The sequence below is a fragment of the Mus caroli genome, unplaced genomic scaffold (assembly GCF_978045245.1).
Source record: "Mus caroli unplaced genomic scaffold, Mus_caroli_1 scaffold_2, whole genome shotgun sequence".
Lineage (NCBI taxonomy): Eukaryota > Metazoa > Chordata > Mammalia > Rodentia > Muridae > Mus > Mus caroli.
Window position 1 is genome coordinate 101,697,819 of NW_028227257.1, and position 22,137 is coordinate 101,719,955.

The 22,137-nt window shown below is 41.3% G+C and overlaps 1 pseudogene; it reads right to left on the reverse strand.

The window, feature by feature from the left end:
• Positions 1 to 19,326: 19,326 nt before the first annotated feature.
• LOC110308874 (proline-rich protein 30-like) lies at positions 19,327 to 20,567 on the reverse strand (annotated as a pseudogene).
• Between the last annotated feature and the right edge of the window lie 1,570 nt (positions 20,568 to 22,137).

Consider the following 22,137-nt stretch of genomic DNA (forward strand, 5'->3'; position numbering starts at 1 on the left):
CAAGATCCACTGAGGATTTATTTGGGTACTAAAGATCCAAGCTCAGATTCTTATGTTTGTGTGGCAAGGGCTTTATCTATTGAGCCATTTCCCCAAGTACACACTTTTCAACTTTAAAAGGATACTTTGCTGTGTGAAGAAAGGGAAAAGAATCCTAAACAGACCCTGACACAGCAGTTGGTTAGCTGTGGTGATGACCAAGGTGGTGGTATCAGACACGGAGCCAAGTGAGAGGATTTAGAGTGTATTTTAATAACAGAACCATCAGAACTTTCTGATGGATTGGATACTGGAAATGAGAAGGATGGAAAATTCCAGGCTAATTCCCAGCTTGGCCACATATAGCTGGATGGATAGGGATGGTAATTACTGACCGAGATGGAGAAGCTGTAGAGGCACAGGCTGTTAAGGGAAATGAAAAGCTTCACTCTGGATGTTTGAAATTTGAGGTGCTTTTGAGACATCTGAAGCCAAGGGAATAGCTGACTGCAGGAGCTTAATTCTGAGAAAAGATTTAAGGTAAAGATACAAACATGGACAGTGTCCCCGTGTAGGCGTGTTATAGCCATAAAAATAGATGAAGTGGTCTAGGGAGACAGTGAAGGCAAAAATCATAAAAGATGGACAAAGAATTATGCTTGTTTTTGAGCAGCTCTGATTACATAAGACAACATTTCAGAAGATGCCCGACTCTGCCCACTAAATCATCATTTATTGCATACTAATACTGGAGAAGGAACAGGCAAAATGTGAGAATGAATGAGTTTAAATGTCAATGAGTGAAAGTAGAGAGATCTAAAACAGAACAAAGCTGTTTTTTTATTTTATTTTATTTTAGTAAGAGTGACAAATATACTCTTTACGTTTCAAAGTGAGTTAGTGTGAGGAATGTTGGCATCGTTGCTTTTTGAATGTTTAAGACTGATGCTATAATACTACAGAATTCATTTCATTTTCACACATAAAAATGACTGAGTTTGGAAGGGAAAAATTCCCTCAGTGTCTTGATAATGCTTTAAATGTTAAAGTATGCTTGAGATAGAAACCAAATAATGGAGGATTTATAGTACTATGTACGTACATTCAATCATCATGATAGTTTCTGCCTAACTAAGTAGTTAGATTAAAGGTAACTATAGAACAATAGATATGGTGCTCAATTGCAGAATCATGGTTGAAATTATATAGATATAGGCTTTCAAATCTCCAGGGAGAAATCTTTTAAAAAACAAAACTTATTGGAATAAAGAAATATGCATTCTACATTATCATGGCAACAAATCGATAATGGTATTACAATAAAATCTGAGGTAATCACATTTTCCTTCCTAGTATTACAGCATCAATCTACATCTGTGGGGGCTGGGATGGATCACAGGACATATAATAGGATGGTGAATATTTTTCTTTCTTTAGCCAAAGTAATGGGGCTAATAATACCCCAAGTTTTTATTACTTAAAACTTGCTTGTTGATTCATTATGCTTTTTAGAAACTTAGGCAGCCATACCTCAGAGGTTCCTAATCCTAATACCATCAGTATTGTTCATTTTACAACTTTTATTTTTTCCTTTCTCTCATCTCTTTCTCTTGCAAAAATGCATAGATCCTCCAGGAATGGTGGTAATACTGAATTAACCAAACAAATGAAGCCAGACCACCTATGTGTTATGCAGGTGGGCCAAAAACTGGCTGAAGTTTCCTCAGTTCTCTCTGGAGTAAAAGAGCAGTAGAAGACACATACCTCCAGTGACTTTCTCTTAGGCCAGTTACTCCACAACAAAGAGAGGAACTATAACTTTATAAACAAATAAAAAGGCATATAGCCTTAGTATACTAAAATACAGCTATAGCTTTTTAAATTTCAGTACTTCCCAACTGTCTTAACAAAACTCATATATCAAGGTGTGATGTTAATGATGTATGATGGGCCTTTGTACAACCTGTAGCACAGATTGTCTACCCTGTCCCCTCTCCCCTCGCTCTCTTCTCTCTCTCTCTCTCTCTCTCTCTCCTTTCTCTCTCTGCATGTGGATCAGGATGTAGCTCTTAGCCACTTCTCCAGCAACACATCTGCCTGCCACGATGTTCCTATCACCATGTCTTATACCATGATGATAATGGACCTCAAACACTATAAGCAAATCCCCACCATGCCCCCCATCTGCCTGCTACCATGCTTCTGCCACCATGTCTCCTACTATGAGGATAATGAACCTCAGAAACTGTAAGCCAGCCCCCAATTAAATGCTTTCCTTTATGAGTTGTCTTGGTCATGGTGTCTCTTCACAGCAACAGAACAATGACAATTGAAGTATGACAATCTGATTAAATATATTGAGATTATTCATGGGATAGTTATATCATGTTAGGCATAATTATGACCTAGTTATGTTTTATTTATAAATTGAGCATGACATCAGGAGATATGAGTGTATGTCAAGTTGACAAGGGGTGGACTTGTAATGGATATTCTTGGTTGTCAACTTGACTACATTTGGAATTAACTAGAACCTAAAGTCAGGATATAACTGTGAGAGATTTTTTTCTTAATCTAAACAGTTGAAGTGCGAAAACCCAATTTTAACCAAGAACCTTTGAGGAGAAAAATTACATCCTTAGTCCAAATCTTTTGAAGTGGGAAGATATGCCTTTAGTCTGTGCCACACCTTCTGCTGATTGCCTGTATAAAGGACTCGGAAGAAGAAGTCTTATTCTCTCTGCCCGCTTGCTTTTGCTGTCAAGTTTATTTCTTTTCTGGCATTAGTGCCTACTTCTTCAGGATTCTGATGTATATTGAACCTTACTGAGACTTCCAGCCTTGTTGACTGAACAACTACTCGTTGTACTTGTATCTTCCCTTAGTAGACACTTCACATGTATATAAACATAAATATTTATATATATATATGTATATGTATGTATTTAAAATGTATACTAAATAATATACATATGTATACATGCAATAAAATAAAATATATAAAACATAATATACATATATGTACATATGCAATACTATAATAAAATATAGTAAATATTACATATTTATAACAAATATTAAAGAATAAATACATTATATTGAATATATTATAATGAATAAGATATTAATTCTGTGTCCCTAGAGAACCCTGATTAAGACAAAGTGCCCTCTCCATATATGTATGTTTGTTTTTATTATATATATTTTGCAGCCTCATGTCCAAAACCTCATTACAAAACTGAGGTTGCAGAACCTTTTGAGTCAACCTTCAGAGGCTCTGTAATGGTCAGGAAGCAGAAGCATGTAGAGTGGTCTACCAATGAGTTTTCAAGTTTGGGAATTTGATCAAAGCCAAGCATGCTTTTGCCACTTCAGGAGCTCTCTGGGTTCTCTGGAATACCTGGAGAGAATTTAAATAGCCAAAAGATTTTTCATAATCAGCGGAGCAACTATATCTTATTCCTGGAAGCAATCAAATGAGACCCATGTGAACAGTTAGTATAACATTCACTTTAAGCCTTCAGTAAATAACTTCTGTAATCTTTTCTGAACCCACTTCTGAGGCGTTCATTAGTAGTCTTTTGCTGTCAGGCAGTTGGTGTTTCTGAGATAGTTATTAAGTATCCTATAGGAGACAAGCCCCACTACTGTGCAGCAGGCAGTATAAGCTTAAGTTGTGCTGGGAAGCCTGTGGCTAAACCTCAAAGTGACAGATCACAGCTGCTAATCCAAGGATAGAATGAGTGTGTTAGGCCCAGAGTTAATATGTCCCTCTCACACATGTGGCCACATTACCTTTAATGTGACAGTTCTTAACTTCTTCAAGAATGGGGAATCACAGCACCTGAGCATTTTGATGGTAAATTTTATGATATTTATATAAGCATTGAGCCTACTGTGAACCTAAAGGTAGAACTTGCATGAAGAAATAATTCATATTACCTACACAACAAACTTATTCACTTATTCCTTAGCCATTGAGCATCCACTACATGCCTCATTCTCATCCATTTTTGCTCTCACTGAATCTTCTGATGGCTAAATTTTGACATGAGAGCTACAACTCCATTGGTCCTCAGATCTCAGCCATTAGATGCAAAGTAGAATAAATCACACTCTGTGGTCCCCATGAAAGCTTTGGAATTTCTTACCATGTTAGTATGAAGTTAATATGAAAATTAAATTATGAAGCACATGTCTGATGTGCTGGGAATAAAATTATATCATATGACTATATTCTACCTTCATTTCAGTTGCTATGATAAGATACTTTGACAAAAAGAAACCTAGATCTGAAAGGTTTTGTGATAGCTCACAATTCTAGGCTATAATCACAATGGCAGAAACTTGAGATAGCTGGTCATATCGTAACAGTGGAGAGCTGCAAGAAAATAAATGATGCATGCCCACTTGCTTCCTTGCTCTGTTCAGTTTAATTTCTCCACTTTTGAATAGTTTAGGAACTCCTTCATAGGGAATAGTGCCACCCACAGTGGACTGGGCATTCCAACATTATATCAGTTTAACTATTTAATTAAGGCACCCACCCCACAGACATGCCCACAGGGCTAACCCAATGTAGACAACCTTTCACTGATTTCTCTTCCTAGGTTATCCTAGACTGTGTTAAATAAATAAAGCTAATGATCACCATATAAGGTAAAAAAAATCAGAATATCCGGTTTATATAAAATAAGAAGTAGTTATAACTTAACTGCAAATAAAAGGTGAGCTATTATTCATTATACCTATCCTGAAATAATTAAGTACTTGATCTGTACACTTAAAAATTCCCAACAAAAATATTCTAATTCAAGTTCCAATTCTTATATCAGTGTAGTAGTTTGAATGAACATGTCCCCATAGGCTAAGATATTTCAATATTTAGTTTCCAGTTGTTGGTGCTGTTATGATAAATATAGGAGGTATGGCCTTGCTGGAGGAAGGGTGTAACAGGGCAGGCTTTGAGATTTTAAAACAAGATGCCATTCCCAGTTTGCTCTTTTGCTTAGAATGCGAAAGCCCTCTGGTTTCTGCTGCTACCACCATGCCACATCTCTTTGCCATGACAGACCCTGATCTCTCCAGAACTGTAAAGCTCCAAAAGATCTTCCTTTTATACTTTCCCTTGGTTATGATATGCTACCACAATAAAAATGTAATGCAATTGATTACCTATATGATATCGGCAAAGATCTTCTAAGTCTAATTTCTAGTAAGACCATAAGGTAAGTACTGTCTCATCTTGGCACCATGTTAGAAAATGGTGGAAAAGGTCAACCAGTAAAGTGCTTGAAACACTAGCCTGATGTTCTGGCCTTATCTCCAACTAGGAGTGATGCTGAGCACTTCTAATCCCAGTGCTCTGGAGGTAGAGACAGGCAAAACCCTAAATCTTGCGTTGGTCCCAGTGAGAAACACAAGACAAATGGTACCATAGGAACCACACCCAAGGATTACCTTTATCTCCATACATATATGCATGCATGTATACACCATACACATCAACATTCATCTGCTTGTGTATATGTACACACACAAACACACAGAGAGAAAGGGAGAGAGAGAGAGAGAGAGAGAGAGTGAGAGAGCCCAAGCAAGAGACAAACCCCATGTTATAAAACAAAATTTAATATTAGGAATAAATGTTTAATGGAGGATTACAGTTGACTGAGGTTTAGTTGGGGAGGTGTGCAAAGAAATCTGAAGAATTCAGTAATGGCAGTTCACAAAGAGTGGCCAGAGCCTTAGGACTGAGACAGAAAACCTAGGGAAAAGTCAGTTGGAAATAGATCGCTGCAAAATGATCTGGGAAAGTACCAGAGGGAACCATGCACAGGGAGATGATTTTTAAGTAGGAACCTGGCAATGAATCTATCAGCTAGGGTCCCTGGAACTGACTTGGCTGTCAGAGCTGCTAGCTGCAGCATGCACAAGGCAGGAGATGCTGGGGTAAATGTCTTTGTTGCTGGTGCTTGACTTGAGAAGCTCGGCAGACAGACCTAGGGGAAGGAATATCACTCTCAGCATCAGTGCCCTTAAAACATCTTCTGTGGTTATAGCTTAACCCTGTGGACTCTGCAAAGGAAAAATAGTGGGAGAATTCAGCCCTCTCTTTGTGGAATAAAGATTTGGAGCCTAGAGACAATAATCTGTTAAATGATTTAAGCACACGAGTATCACTTGAGGGGCCATGCCAAACATATTTAATAAGCCGGCAAATAATATGTATAGCACACTGTGTAGAATATGTCAAATGACATATAAATTAAACACATGTTATGCAGTTTTTATATATTCTATGTACTCTAGTTTAACATTAAACAATGCTAGGATATTAATTAATAACTCCCTGTTTGTATAAGCCATTACAATAATGTCAAGACTTATTTTTTAGGAAAAAAAACCTTGAAATCCAGTACAGAAAATTGCAAGTCTAGAAACTCTCATGTTCATACAGAATGTATTTCCTAATTAATTGAAGCCCCATCACCTTCTTTTTATATATCAAATGGGTGTATGTTGTCATTTCATTAATCCTCAGTGCCCTTGGGAGGCAGAGTATGGAATTATCCATATCGCTTATGCAGCCTTTACTTCTAATAATTGGTTTCATATCTTGTTATTAAAGCCTACTTCCCTACCTTTTATGGTTCTTATTAAAATCAATTGACTACCTGTTTTGAGCCTGAATCATAACATTTAGTTAATTTGGTGCCTAGCCTTGTCACCTGTGTTTCGTTTTCCCGGGTCTTTGACGTAAAGGTCAGCTATTAGGGCTTTGTGTTTATTTTGTACTTCATGTCTCCACCTGTGCACCTTACTGCTCCCTACATCCAATCTGCATTCACTGTAATTATTCACTCCCACCTACTGTTTATTTAATGTTCCTCTTTACAATTAGTCTTTTAGGTAAAATCTTTTGTCCCGACCTCTCATTAATTAGATTTACAACCTCCTACATGTTTTCTTTCCAATGATTTATTTAAAATTTTACTTATTTTCAGAAGTTCCTCATGAGAAAAATGTAACAACTGTTTTAGACCTAAAATGGCAATAGCTTCTTATTTTTTCCTAAATTATTTTCTTGTAGCTGCATAATACATATCTTAAGATCTCTCTCTCTCTCTCTCTCTCTCTCTCTCTCTCTCTCTCTCTCTCTCTCTCTCTCACTGAACCACCAGGGTCATCTGCAACCTTTACATTTCTTCTCTATTCACTTTTTTTCCCAACGTAGTATTTTTATTGATTCTTTGTGGATTTCACCTCAATCACTCCAATCATACTTATTTCCTAGCCCCTTCATGGCTGTCCTTGACACTTGTGACCTCTCCCCCGCCAAAAAATAATAAATAAATAAATAAGAAAATAAAAACACCCACTGCATGAGAGGGGGAGGGGGAGGGAGAGGGGAAAAGGGAGAGGGGGAGAGGGAGGGGGAGGGGCAGAAGAGAACAAGTCCAATTTGTGTTATCTGTATATTCACTGGAGCATGGTCAAACTCTCAATGGCCTGCTCCTTAAACAGAACTGAGTCATTCCACTCCCACACTCCTAACAGAAGCCATCAGTTGTGGAAAGCTTCACTCCAGCATCCTTATCGCACTTTTTGAAAGACTTCTTTGATGACTTCCTGTTTAGGCTGCTACTTTCATGGGTGGGAATGGAAATTGGGGTTGGGGTAGGCGTTCTTACAGAAGCCTTCCACGGCTCTCTTTCTCAACAATGTGACTGCACTCATCAATAGCACTGCCAAAGTAGCTTCCTTAATCTTTACAGTCAGCAGGAGCACAGATCATGGGCTTCCACATGGTTTCTGGTGACAGCACAGACCACAAGTAATGGCTCCTGGCTGCTGTAGGACTCTGTACCCATGCAAGACTATCAGAGGCAGCATGGACCATCAATAACACTGTGTCAGGTGGTAGCCCAGGTTACATCAATAGGGTCCCTGGAGGCAACACAGCCCACAAACAACAAAATGGCTTCAGGCTGCAGCACAGATTACAGACCTCCGATTGGCCTTGGTGGTAACACGAGACAGGGACATCAACACAGTTGCCAGCTGTACCACTCACATTAGCCTGTTCCTCACCACCAACAGTCTCCAGTTCTGTCTCTCTCCACAGCACACAAACACTTCAGGTTTTTCTCTTTCCCATCTCTCTATCACATATTTGATCATTGTAGCTGGGGCAGCCTGGCTGTTTTCTGCAGCCTTCCATTTTATTTTTATGTGAATAAAGTTTCTCTGTGTCTCTGAGTCTGTGTCTTTGTCTCTGTCTCTGTCTCTCTCTCTGTGTGTGTGTTCTTTTCCATTCCCTCCTTCCCCATTCTTCCCACGTGCCTGTTATGTATTTCTAGAGTATCAATGACAATCTTTAAATTGACTTTAAAATGTAAAGCTAGCCTTTTAAGGCAGATAAAATGTGAACTAAATTTACCTTTTCTTAAAATATACTGTTTCATTGTTGCAATGGTTTGAATGAGAATGGCCCATATAGGTTCATACATTTGAATGCCTGATCCCCAGTTAGTAAATTTGGGAAAGACTAGGAGGTATGGCCTTGTTCAAGTAGAGTAGGTGTGGCCTTACTGAAGCAGGTATGTTACTGGGAGCAGGCTTTAAAGTTTCAAAAGCCCATGCCAGGTGCTGTCTCTGTCTCTGTCTCTGTCTCTTTCTCTCTCTCTGTCTCTCTCTTTCTCTCAACCCCTCTCTTCATCTCCCTCCCCCTATCTCTCACCCTCTCCTTCACCCTCTCCCTGCTGCCTGTGGATCAGGATGTGAAGCTCTCAGCCACTAGCACCATGCCTGTCTTCTTCCCACCATGATGGTCATGGACTAATTCTCTGAAACTTTAAGCAAGCCCCCAATTATTTTTAGAAGAGTTGCCTTGGTTATGGTGTCTCTTTACAGCAATAGAACAGTAAGGAAGACAATTGCATTTGTGTATAGTGTAAAACAATCTATTAAAATAATCTTTAAGTAATGGTGGGCTTGAGAAATAATTTTATATTTCATGTTTTTCTTTCTCATAACCCTTAGTGATAGTTTAAAAAATGCTCTGAGGAGAATATAACAGTTGACAGTAAGTATTGGAACTATTTCTAGTTCTGGATACACAAAGTCACTGCATGATTATAAAACTCTCTACTCTCTAGTCAATAGCTTGAGGAATCCGATCTTACCCACTCCTTTGACATGCAAGGACCATTCTTCATTTCAAATAGTCCTAGAACAAGGCACATGGGTGTTTTTCTTAAACTAGACTTTGTCCTGCCTCATTGCATTCCACTCCTCCATACCCTGTGGTCTAGCTCACATCTCTTTCCTTGAAACCTTTTCTTTCCCTGGCTGGCTTGTTCCTAGGTTCCAATTTGGCTTCCTGTTCTTTTTTGTTGGCTTTAGTCATTCTGCACATGTCCCTTGTACTCTTATACTACTTGGGGTCATTTCAGGTGGTAACAGGCATATATGCTTGAATGGACAAAATGAAGACTTGGGTATATAACACTTATTATGACTTAGGGTGGTTTGACGCTAGGGTGGTTTGAACCTTTTCCTGGAGGTTCTTAGTCTTAATGACTCCTCTAATATGAGAACCTCTCCCTCAATTACCTGTAGACCCAGAACTATTTTTGCATTTACCATTCTGGAATTAATTGTCTTGTATTTTTGTTGTTAGTGTTGGTGGTGTTTGTCTTTTGTTTTTCTGTTCTTTATTTGGGAAGGGGGGGATGTTTGTAACTTTTTCTATTTTGAGTTAAAGCAGTTTTTTTTTTTAACTTTGTACACAGCACCTGGTATATGCCAGGTGCTGTTTTGGTTGGGTAGGAAGAAAATACCAAGTTTAAAGAGGCATTCCTTGTAGTGTCTAGGAGGGAGGAAAGTATGCAAATCAGTATTTAAAATAGCTAAATGTAGTCTAGACTTGGTGCTCTGAGGAGAGGTGGGGTTGCATGGCAAATCAGACACAGCTTAGCAAGAGACCTTCTATTTCTGTTTAATCCTAACACAAGGGTTAGGAAAGGAATTTTAGGTGGAGGTTAAACGGAATGTGAGATATATGCTACCTGAATTGCAGCAGACTGAATTCCTAAACTAAAGCTTTTCATCTTTATGAAAGAGACACATAAACACCAGAGTACATTCTGCTTCCATAAAACTGGGAAGCCACAGGGATTCTCCTCTCCAGCCACCTTGACCCTGGATACATATACCAGCAAGACTTTCAGGGACTTGATCCTTACAGAGGAAATACACTCACATTGCCTAAACTAAGAGGGTGGTTTTTTTTTAGTCATATACAACAAATATTTCTTTTCCAACACATTATAAAGATGAACACTAGAAAGTAAAATACATTTTAATGTCAAATTATTTTTGAAGACCTGTTAAGAACCAATTGATGTTCAAAGTTTTCAATCTTGAGTAAAATTGGACTACATTTTAGTCGTTCTTGATAAAGGTAATTTCTATTGGAATTATAATAGGACAAGCAGGTGCAAGTGGGGAAGTTGAGGGACCCCACCCCTAAATGACTTTCCATATAGGCACCCTTGCTTTGTTTGTAAACACAGCGCTTCACAGAAATGCTTGTTCAGACAGGAAACAAAGTGGGTGCACTCATTGTGGCCCAAATTAAGCTTTGTTCTCAGGTTGCTATAGCAACCTTATCGGTACCAAATGTCCTGCTCTAGAAAATAATTGGAAGCATTTCCCTCTTCTTTGTGTAGAAAAATCAAAGCAGTATTCATCCTTTCTTTTTTCTTTTCTTTTTGTATCATCTTTCTACACAAAACATATTAGTTTAAAAAAATCAGCAAACATCATGAATGAACACATGTATTTACATATGTAATTATGACAGCAACATCAGAAAAGTAAGGCTGAAATCACCATGAGTAATCCAGACATTATATGGCACAACAGGGAGTTAAATAAAATCCTTAAATAAGGACAGTTTTATCCTGTAGCAGGGATCAGAAGACCATGAATTGTTTGTTGGGGCTCTGTACATTTTAGTTACAAGTTAGTTTTTAGTCACTTTAGTGACAAAATATCTGATGAGAAAATTTAAGGGAGAAAGGATTTATTTCAGCTCAGGGTTTCAAGGGTGTTAGTTCAGGGCTGGCTTTCTCCATTGCTTTTAATCTTGTGGAAAGGCAGACAGATCACCTTGGAAGAGCATGGCCTGGGAAAACTGTAGTCCTCATGGCAACCAGGAATGAGGATGAGACTAAACAAAGAAACAGCAGCAAGGGATCCCCTTCAGTGACATGCCCCCAGTGATTTACTTCCTTCAATCAGAGTCTACCTTCTAGACTGTCATCATTCAGTAAGAACATGAAGTTAAGACTCCACTTGTAAGTAAGTCCACTGATTAAGTCAGAGACTTCAGGGGCCAGTCACATCAGCCAAACCCCACCTCTGAACAACTGTAGAGAGCAAATCTTAAAAACACAACACTTTCAGGGACATTTCACATGCAAAGGGCACATGATATAATCCATAGGCAATTTACTCATGCAAGTAAAATTATACGTTAACCTGTAACCTTAGCAAATTAAATCAAGAATACACAGCTACACAAGTGCAATTAAAACTATACCAGAAAAACCAGGCCCATAAACTCACAGAGGATACCAGGACCAGGAGTGGTGACAAACTGTCATCTGATTCATATGAAAGCTGTGAGACTTCATATGGAACATGACCAACTTCTCATCAGACCTTCTGGCACATGTGTCAGCTCACCCCCTTGCCTGGCCCACTTTGCTCTGTCTTGAAACAGCTGTGTATATTCCAAGCAACTCTCTAAATAGACTTTTATTTCCTTTTGAGGGTCATGAGGCACTCTCACTGGCCACTTTATAAACCAGGCTGGCCTCAGAATTATGGCAACCCTCCAGCCCCAGCCTTCTTGAGTGCTGGCATTTTAGATATGAACCATACCCTGGGATTGTAACTTTGTCTTTTGATAGCTTTCTGATTACCCACAGTGATTCTTTGAGTCTGTAAGCTGCTCCTCACACTGCCTTTAGTATGGCTTTGTGAGCTCTGAAATCTCTTTAGCACTTTGTAGCCATACTGTAGCCTCTGTCCCTTCATGAGAATATAATCCTACAAGACATATAAACTAGTATGTAACAGTTATTAGGCATTAACTTCAAAATTCAGTTTCTTGAGAATGTTTAACTTTAGAAGAGTCTGGGTTCCACAGCCCGGAATCACTTGGCTCTATGAGACTTTCGGTCAGAATTTCATTATAGACAGAATGTATTCACAAGATCCTAAGTGGGAGAGAACCTTGACACTGGAGAGCTATTCTGTGGTTGAGGAGATGAGGGGACAGAAGAGAAGAGCTATATATAGGAAACCTTTGCCTTGTGACACCCGATGAAGAGAGCTTTCTGCCAGAGAAGGATCATTTCCTGTCACCCTCCACCCACTTCAAGACACCAGGGTTCACACACTGCATGTTAACAGTTAGGCTTCTTCCTGGGAAAAAGCCCTTTTCACTTTGAGAGGAATTTAAGAGCCCTGGTTTTACAATGGTGTTTACCCCTCAGAGATCTGAGACAGAAGGTCATAGCACTTTGCTAGTTATTTCAAGATGGAGCAACTGACTATTAGCTAGTCAGCATTTCCTACTAATGGAGACTTTTGGGGGTTACATTTAAAAATTACATAAAAAGCATGTTGCATTGCCTAAGTACCTGGTGAAAGTGGCTTTGTACATTGAAAACTGTACTGACGCCATTTGCAGAAAACTGGTGACCACTGGAAATATGGGAAGTCATAGAAACCTAGTGAATTCCCTCTCCATGCCTCAGAAGAAACAATAATAGCTGACTGACTAAGAAAGATAGATTGGATTGCATAGGAAAATATATCCAGTTTTTTTAATATTGTTAGATAATTGATCAAATTCAGGAATAGCAGTGGTTTTTAATACAAATGAGCTTTCTCCCATTATTCTGAAGAAATAGATTGTAAATGAGGAGGAAATTTCACAAAACCTGTGCCTTTGTCATTAATTTATTACATTTCTCTAATAAGAACCTGCTCTCACACAGCTGAGGATTTCAAATTTTCTCTTCTGAGTGAAAAAGGAGAAAAACTCAAAATGCATGCCAAGGCTGTGATGTTTTAATTAGTAGGGAACTGACTCCATTAGCCTTTGATTAGTTACAACTCCTGCTTTCTCACCTAGACTAGACACAGGGGTCAATGAGGCTGTATTTAAAAGGACATGTGTCTACTATTCTATATTGATTGATATTTATCCTGTATTCTAAGACATAGCAGACTGATTGTGAATCCGTCTTCACATTTGAGGAGCCCTCATGGTTTGGTCATGAGTATTACTGTGTGAAATATAGAAGGCTTGCACTGATAAAGCACATCTGAACTAACTGAGCACCAGTCAAGTAGCTCATCTCCTAAAAAGGAACCTCTTTCATGGGGCATCAAATATGTATAAAAGCCTAGAGCTTACCAGAGGAGTCACAGGGATGAGACAGGGGGATAGGTTCTGGAACCTACCTTTCTGGTAGAAGGGACCTTGGGCAAGCAGCCTCTGCACGCTCCACAGTTCTCCCATGTGCATTGAGGCACCAGTGTTAAGGCTAGAATTGTAGCTTCTCAAATGTTCCTGCCACAGAGCAGTTATGTACTACCTGTTCTCTCCTTTTGTTCCAGTCCTTAAGGCTCTCAAAGGGAGATCCCAGCTGCTAAGGTATGGCAAACACGTGAATGACTACTATTGAGTCAGGACATGTGGGCAGCTGGGGCGAGAGTAGGAAGCTTCTCCCTGTGCCAGCAATGGCAGGAGGGTGGGAACCATAGTAAACATTATTTGCTTACTTGTGATTTAACCCATGGATGAAAAGGTTTCTAAAAACAATGCATCATTTCCTCAGGCCAATACTATCTTGACACTTTTATTTGTTCATTATTTCCTAAATCACCCTTGTGAAGGCAAATGAGTGAACCTCTCCTTAAAAGAAAGTTTATGTGACTTTCCCGAGGCAACATGCAGTGTACATCAGCAAGGAATTGCACAGAGGTGTTTGATGTGACTTCATGAAACCAGTAATGGGGCATCTCCCTGTCACATAATGCCAAACAGACAACTTGTGGACTAAAAAATTATCTTCAGCTAGTGTCACACAGAGTCCAGAAGGGATATTGACAGTATCGTAAAATAGGAAATAACATTGATTACAAAGGCTTGGTTCTGGACTCTTGTATCTGTGTGTCATTAGACTTCTTTTTTTTTTTTTTTTGGTTTTTCGAGACAGGGTTTCTCTGTGTAGCCCTGGCTGTCCTGGCACTCACTTTGTAGACCAGGCTGGCCTCGAACTCAGAAATCCGCCTGCCTCTGCCTCCCGAGTGCTGGGATTAAAGGCGTGCGCCACCACGCCCGGCGTCATTAGACTTCTTATATGTCCCTTTCTTACCAAAATGAATACAATAACAGTACTTACCTCATGGAATTGTTTAAGGGTCATTTTAAAGAGGTCTTAGAAGCACTGCAGTTCCTGGTGCATAATTATAAATGTATTATTAGTTGTAATAGAATTCTGGAGTCTCAGAGTGTTGCCCAAAGTCTTAGTTAATGACTTCTTGTATCTTAGTCCCGGGAGGCCTTGTTAAATATGAGTATGCCTAGGTTTAGGGTCATACCTAATGACTCAGAGTATCTGGGTAGGAGGGGCAACAATATGCTCTTGAACAAATGATTTAGGTTGATAACTGACACCGGCTATGGATGCTGCGCACTGGCCACGTTCTCCTCTCCTGGTAACCATATTCACAAGTTGTTTCTGTGGGATTACACTTCCCACTGCTACTATTTTTGTTTTCAGCAGAGCATCTGATCTATCAGTTGAGCTTGATTGGTATTTCCTTGACAACAGAGATTGGGATCTTAATTTTCCCTAAGTGAGGCTGATGTGACAAACCCAGGCTTTTGCTACGATGTTAGAACAAAGGACACATGCTTTGGACCATGGACCTGAAAGGACATAGTCCCTAGGCTGCTGGCAGTCATCTTGTGACCATGAGGTAGGGAAAGATGGAAACACATAAATCTTTCGGTGATGGTTTCATTATAATATATTGTCTAGCTATGCCTTAAATCAAACTGACTCTTGGATATTTATTCAGCCAATAAATTTCAATTTGGTTATTAATTATTTGGTTTTATTAGTTTATGTCTTCTTAAATTATGTGCCACTCAATGCCTTAGTCAGTCAGAAAATATATGTAATGATCTTGTCAAATGTATATGAGATAGTTCTTCTATACATCTGCCAGCCTTAGCATAGTAGTTAAACGTCATGATCCCCTTCAGGATTCCTCCTGCCCAGGAGCCTTCTAAACCTGCATCTTAGCCTCCTAACACACAATCAAACCCAAGAAAATCCTATCTACCTTTGTACTTGACTAAACTTGATTCTGTTACTTGGAAGTTTCAAATTCAAATCTCTCAAATCTCTAAATGTTCTAGGCATGTAACATGAATAAACAAAAGAGCTGGGAGCTAGGAGTAGGCCATGTGTTCCTTAAATCTGAGAAAAACATCAAGTAACTATAAAATTAACCAGCCAGTCTCAATGTTAACAAGACAATAGGGGATGCAGGGAATAGACGTGAGTATATGCTGCCTTCAAGGAGCACAGAATGGAAAGCTCTAGCCAAAAGTCACCACATGGGAATTTGGTCCCAGTATTACAAGTTAGGCATCCTGAATTTTATATAGAGCCCAGAATATTAGCAAGTAACTCAAATTTTAAAAGTACATCATGGACTGATGGAGCAAGAGCCAAAATATTCACAACAGGCATCCTATGTTATCTTTTGTGGGCCTTCAAGGAGTTAGCAAAGTGAAGCCTAAGTGGTAAGTGGAGGGAGACCTTCATACCGTGATCATCCTGGGTCCAACTTCAGACACACAGAAGAGAAAAAGAGAAAGCGTCCAAGGGAATATGCTAAGGCAGCAATGAATGTGTCTACTTCATCCATCTTGTAGTTGGCACTGAACATTTAGGATGAAATGATTCCATGATCATAGCCTTTAAACAATCCCTTCCAGTTCATTACATATTCATTGTATTTTTGTTCTTAGATACCCAGATGGATATACAGGGCTCATGGGCCCATTGATAAAGTTTTCAAGAGGCCTTGTCTTTACCATTATTCCCATGAGAGTAAAGAAGGAATTCTTGGCATGTGTAGATAGGTACTGAAGAATATACCCAAAGTAGAGTAATGGTGAAGAGAGACATTTAAACGTTATCCTAAAGAAATGTACATGGAAAGTAATATGGCACTCACTATTTTTATTCATGCAAATGATGAAATGCAGAAACATCTCATCTGCTTGCCCAACCTCTGTCCATCTCCCTCCCCTTATTAACTCCCAGTCTTTCCCACATGGTTTAATTCCAGGTCTAGTGTTTGGTTTTCTTGTATCTCTTGGAAATCAGATCTGAGGACCCCAGAAAAGCTAATACTTAGATAATCAGAGACAGTTCCTGTCCCAGAAGTTAATATTTGTTGTCTTGACTGTTTTAAGAAGACAGGGTGGAGGTGGAATTAGAAACTAGAAAGAAAAAGGAAAGCGAGACTCTAATCAGCACAAAGATTTCATCTGTTGGCCAAACCTATGCGATCAGTGGCTTCGTTCATCAACCCATGGCTCTTCTCTCAACTCTAATGTACCCAAATGTTATCTCACAATGTACTGCAGTTAGGCAGAATAATTGAATGTGTCCTGAACTGAGGAATTAAGTATCATGTGTATATGTGTGTTCACATGTGTGTACATGTATGTATGTAAATGCATCTGTGTGTGGGCACAATAAAGTATGTACTTTCTTCGTTTAAAAAAAACAGATACATATTATTATACCATATAACACAAGTTTGATTAATATTGTTAAAGTTGCTACCAATTTGGAGCCCTTTTCCTCCATAGGAAGTAGAGTTCCGTGTCACACTGGGTACCTAAGAAGCCTCTGTTGTGTCCAAACAATGAGATTTCAGAGTGAGTGTCCATTGTCCATTCTGACCAATGAAAGAAAGCTGCCTCACCTTTGCAGATAAGGCAGAAAATTACAAGTAAGAAAGCAGCTAGTGGCAAGTCCTCACCTCTTTCTTCTGCCTCCCTCTAAGCCTTGTTCTTCACATGAAAAAATGCACCCATTCTGTCAATTTTCAGTTCTATATTCACACATATGCCAACTTTATGAAATGAAAATAACTGGGGAGATATGTAAAGCACACAGCTTAGTCTTGTGCATAATTTAAAATTTTAAAAAATTACATATTCAAATGCATTCGTAAAGGGAGACATTAGCATGAAAAACAGATGAGAAGTCGGGTTTCGATTCTAGTTGGTGTTGAATTCTCACTCTTACCAGGCTTTGCCAACCCATCTTTAGATTAGCACAGTCTTACCTTTTCTCTTTCAGATGCATTCAGGCATACAGGTTCCTAGGGACTTTTTCTCTCTTGTAAAAATTGACACTTCAAAAATCTTGAATCAAACTCATTCATGCATTTATTCTTCAACACATATTTTTGCCTGGCAGGCAATTTCATCTGCATCCACCCTCAAGGGAACTCCCAGGTTATTGGGGAGACTAACATACAAATAATCCTTTATGTGAAGTAAGTTGAAGGAGACATCTTCACTTGAGCAGGGACTGGGAGAAGCAGGCATGGTGGTAGCATCATGATGTCTTCAGATGCCAAGACCAATGTCTGGAGACGAATTTGAGGACTTTTCTCTTCAGAACATAGCTCCAGTATTGTTATGGTGGGTGTCTATAATGGAAAGATGTGAGGTCAGAGGCAGAGAACCATCTAAGGACAAATGCAATGGAATCATAAGTTATCACAGGGGTAAAGAGGCAGAGATAGCAGGAGCTAGACACAAACTTACATTTGAAGAGTGAAGAAAACAGTGGCATTAGAATGTTTTAGACCGGGCTGGAGAGATGGCTCGGTGATTAAAAGCATAGACTGCTCTTCCATAGCTCCTGAGTTCAATTCCCAGCAACCACATGGTGGCTCACAACCATCTGTAATGGGACCTGATGCCCTCTTCTGGTGTGCCTTCTTCTAGTGTGTCTGAAGACAGCCAGCGACAGTGTACGTCAAACTGTTATTTTGTTACTGTTATGAATTGTAATGTAGTAAAAAGTTCTCCTGCAGGGACAGTTCCCCATTTAAGGAGAGATACACAGACTTGTACAAGTAGGGTCTTTATGTGTAACTCCTGGGAAGAAGTGGTTTCCTCCTGGTAACAGCAAGGACAGACACTCCAAAACAGATTCACTGCTTTCTAATATCCTAATATGAAGAAATCAGTCCCCACTTTGACAGCACCCTCCATAGCTGATTGGTCTCTTTCTTATGGCTTGATGTCCACTTCTAGGAAATGGAAGTTATGGGTGGCAGTTGCTCCCTGACAGGTGTCTTCTATGTGCTATGCCTGGCCTCTCCTCTCCTCTAATCTTCCTCTCCCCTCTCCTTGCTCTCCTTTTTTTCCTTTTTCTCCCCCCTTTTGCCTCTTCTCCTCTCTTCTCTCTCCTCTCCCCCTGTCTGTCTCTGTCTCTCTGCCTGTCTCTGCCTGTCTCTGTCTCTGTGTGTGTGTGTGTCTGTCTGTCTGTCTGTCCATGTACTGAAGACAGAAGAAGGGGCTGGATCCCCTGGAACTGGAGTTACAATTGTGAGCTGCCCCATGGGTGCCGAGAGAGCATCTCTCTAGCCCATCTGAAGGAGCCTTCTAGTTTCCGGTCTGTGCACGGGATGTTTGTGCTCTCCTATAATGAGTTGCTAGCAATGTCCTTCCCTTCGAGGACAATGAGCTGCTGCTGCATCCTGGTCAACCCAGGCTGTCCCTGGAGAAACAGACCCATTGGCCTAATCTTTGATTTCACTTATCGGTCCACAAACTTGAATTAAACACGAGAAGGGCCTTGTAAAGGTCTGTAAGCATCAGGTGCTAGCATGTACTCAAGTGCATAGCACTTGATGTCCTTAATCCTTCTGTACCCCCCAGGCCTTTTGTGGGACTTGATTCCATCCTGAGGGTATCGTAGACACAAACACAAGATTCTCAGGGTTAGGCTTTGTTGGATAGATACACCGAAGGCTGAATGAGGCCTTGGGTGCTTCTGTTCTTTTCAACTAGGGGAGCGCAGGCTCCACAAAGGGTTCCCAGGTTTCAGGGCAGAAGAGCACACTTGGTGTCGGGCCAGCCAGCACTTCAAGGTCTGAGAAGCTCTGGTAGGGAGGGTGGTGTTCAAGAGGGTCTCCTCTGGTCTGGGATTAAGATGGCGACTTTCAGAAAATAGATCCTAGAAACACAGACCTCTTTGATACAGAAGGCCTGGGCTTTGGGGACGTAGTGGCCTGTCTTGGCTCCTGAAGTAGAGACCTGTAACACTGGCTGGGTTTTGGTGATTGAAGCTCTACAGACTGGAGACTCCCGGCCTGGAAGAGTGTGCCGGTGATTTGAACTGATGCCTGGGTTGCTGTTTTTTGACTCTGGAGGGCCTCTTCCTGAAATTCTACTCCCTCCGGATTTTTTTTTTTTGCGGGGGTGGGGGGTGGGGGCAGCAGATGCAAAGAATTGGCATGTCCCCGAGGCAGGCAGAGGCCGAAGCCAATTCCTATTCGGAGAGACACAGATTCCTGGCCCTGGGCACAAGGCAGTAGTTGTAGGAAGACAAACAGCCAGGGTATAGTCTTGTACTTGGGGGTGGGGCAAGATGGAGTAAGGGTCTGGAAGCACACTAGACATATGGGGTACTCCACAATTGGGGCCGGTCAGGGTGTGCCGAGCAACATGCGCTGCAGAAACTTTATCTGCAGGTCTCGTGCAATTCTGCGGTGCCACCACATGGACCATCAGGGCCTGGGTAAGGGCCCCTGGGTCCTGGAATTCTTCAGGGTCCACCTTGCTTATCACACATCCCCATGCCTCCCTCTGTCCCCCACCCTCACCCCCAGGCCCTGATGCTTCTGGACTGAGGACACTGCCATGTTTTCTTGTTACCCTGAGTCTCTCGAGAAGGTGAGGTGGGGCCGGGGGAAGTGATCTTGGAACTTGAAAGTCCTGGAGGTGGGAAGGGAACTGGCAGGAGTGAGGAGAGGAATTTTGTAGCTGGGAAAGAGAGGAGGAGCAGGTAAGAGGAGGAGAGACATGGAGCTGATAGTTGGAGGGGAAGATGGAGTGTGGAGAGGGAACTTTTTCACCAAAATAAGTATGGTTTTGGCCAACGCAAGAAGACGATCTTGGGAGAGAGGAAGAGTAAGGAAGAGGAACAAAGTCAGAATTCGAGTCCGAAGAGAAGTTAGGCCTGGGAGAGTGGGTCTGTGTCAAAGAAGAGAAGATATAAGCCTGCGTGGTGGTGAGCAAATAAAAGTGGGAAGAACTGAGGGTCGGATAGGGAGAAAGAGATGCTAAGTTGGGTGGAGGGGAGTCTACAAACTGAAAGGACCTGAGCTGGACACCCTGAGGGCACTGCTTTCTGTTGCAGCACCTGGGCCTCGTTTTGAGGCAACATTGCCTTGTATCCAGGAGGGAAGTGGATGGGGTGGACAAGACCAGTGGTTAGAGACCCAACAGTCAAGTGTGGGGATCTCTGAGGCCACTTGTGGCTGGTGGTCAAGACTGCCTTCTGTGCACAGTGTGGCCACAGCAGCCTCGTTCTGCTGCAGGCATCAGCAGTGGGCCAAGGGGACACGCAGCCTCTTCGACCTGGCTGTGCCGTGCTCAGTCCAGAGCCTGCATCTAAGCTTGGCGCTTCACTTCTCCTTAGCCATTCGCTGGGGGTGTGTATGGAAACAGAGAATGAGAGCTGTTCCTGGAAGGTGAGAGACAACCACAACTACCCAGGTGGAGTCAGGAGGAAGACATCGTCCGTACGACCTTCGGAGAAAAAGGCAGAGGTCAAAATGTCGGGATGACTGGTCCACTTCTGGATTCTGCTTCAGGTGCTCACTTCCAGTGTGAACTCAAGACCGTCGATGTGAGATCTTTGGCTGTTGTTCAGCAGGTAGACTGTTTGGTTAGCATGCATGAAGTCCTTGGTATAATCCCTAACTCCACATAAGCATGGCATGCTGGCACGAGCCTGTAATCCCAGCAGGGATATAAGGAGCTCGAGGCTAGCTTGGGTTCCACGAGTCTGTCTGAAAACAAGAAAGAATAGCAGTTTGTCACCTTTGAGGTCAGAAAAATCTGGGAAGATGCTGTAGAGAAGGTTAGAAAAGTGGAAATTCTGGCTGGAAGGAGGAAAGGACTGAGGGGAAGTGGGCAGCCGAGAGCAGTGAGGGCCAAGACTGGGAAAGAACTGGAGAGTACTGTGCAGTGCTTTACCAACCTGCATTCCTTCTGCCGTTTCGAAAGACACTTCACCAAATAGGGGACCTGGGAGAGAAACAGAGTCACGAAACAGTCTATCTACCTTCCACCCACCTCCACCCTCTGACTCCTAACCTGACTCTGACTCAGTATTCCAGTCTGAGCGGTGCCCTCAGTCCTCTTTTTGGTACACAGAGCTCTTTTGTCCTAATCCTGACACAGATTTTGTAAGCATCCACCATGGTTTCCTGGCTTGCTGGTTCCCCTGGCCTCTTGTCACCCTCAACCCTGGAGTCCTCCTTCAGCATGCCATTGGCTGAGAAGGATTCTCAGAGCCAGTGGCAGCAACAGTAGGGCCGGCTGGTAAAAGGCTCCAAGAGCTGGGGGGACTTGTTCCCCGACAGCAGCTCTCTCCCTGGCATCAACAGCCTGTGTGTGTCTCAGAGGTCAGATTCTGCCTTCTCCTCCCCCTCAATGTTCTGGGTGTTTCTCGGGGACCTGTAAAGGCGGTTTTGGTAAAATTTGTCAGGTAGAATTGTTTGATGTACACCTACCTAGCTCTGCCTTGTCTGCTCTTAAAATTTACAGCTCTCATCACGCTCCAGGAGGCTGAACTGAGTCCTCATTGGCTTGCTGTCTGAGTGAAGTAGCTGTGCTCCATACACTTTTGTCTTTGGACTATTACTATATATTTTAATAACTATTTAAAATTTTTTGTTTATTTAGATGTATGTCATGTGTTTTCATGTGCGCTTGAAGCTCTGAAGAGG